Source organism: Plasmopara halstedii (genome assembly GCF_900000015.1).
Source record: "Plasmopara halstedii genome assembly, contig: Scaffold_262, whole genome shotgun sequence".
NCBI classification, from domain to species: Eukaryota; Oomycota; class Peronosporomycetes; order Peronosporales; family Peronosporaceae; genus Plasmopara; species Plasmopara halstedii.
In genome coordinates, this window is record NW_020187183.1 from 600,705 (window position 1) to 601,555 (window position 851).

An 851-nucleotide genomic window follows, 5' to 3' on the forward strand; every position below is an offset into this window, starting at 1 on the left:
GCGTGCCATTCACGTGCATCACGTGGGCCTCGCCCTCGATGCCTCGGCCCCTGGCCGACCATGTCACGCATGACATGAAGCGACTGCTCCGAAACTTGGCATCGCTCAGTGGGTTACGTACCACTCCACGATCAGTCCGCGAGCCATGCTCGGGACTCCCGTCCAGTGCACTTTTGGTGTCTCCCAACTCGGACATTTCAATGTCTAGCACGTTGACCGTCTCGGTCCAGTGCACTCGCCAATATCGCTTTTGCCTCCTAGCAGAGGTGAGTTCATGACTCGCCAAAGCCCCACCAGGAGACGTGCGCGTAGCGCCCAAGGTCTTTGACCTCCAATCAATCCACGGCTCATGGTGTTCCAACCATACCATTTCTAGGATGAGGTCATACCTTGCATCCAAGTCTAAGACTAGACAGCGTTCCACGCTATCGAAGTCAAGAAACTTGACTCTGAGGTCTACAGGGACCTTCTGGATCGTGACACGCGTCCCCGTCGGTAGGCGAACAGTGGCAATGTCACCCAACCGCGCTTTCAGCGTCTCAGTATACAGCTGACTTCCTTCCATCGTGGAGCATCGTGCATAATTGCCGGACGCTCCGGAGTCGATGAGGATCTTCCGTGGTTTCTCGAAGCCCTATACGATCGCCACGACCAGCAAGCCCGGCTTGCACACACGTTCCGTGTTTAAGAGCACGGAGCTCCTTCGGGGCTGGGCCCTGCTGACCGATGCTTTCCTAAGGCTCAACAGAACTCAGTTCTTCCCCGGTACGTCGCCCCGCGCCTACTGAGTGGGGTCGTTTCCCCGCGACGAACCAGACTGGTAGGCATTGGGGCGATGGTTCGAAGAACCT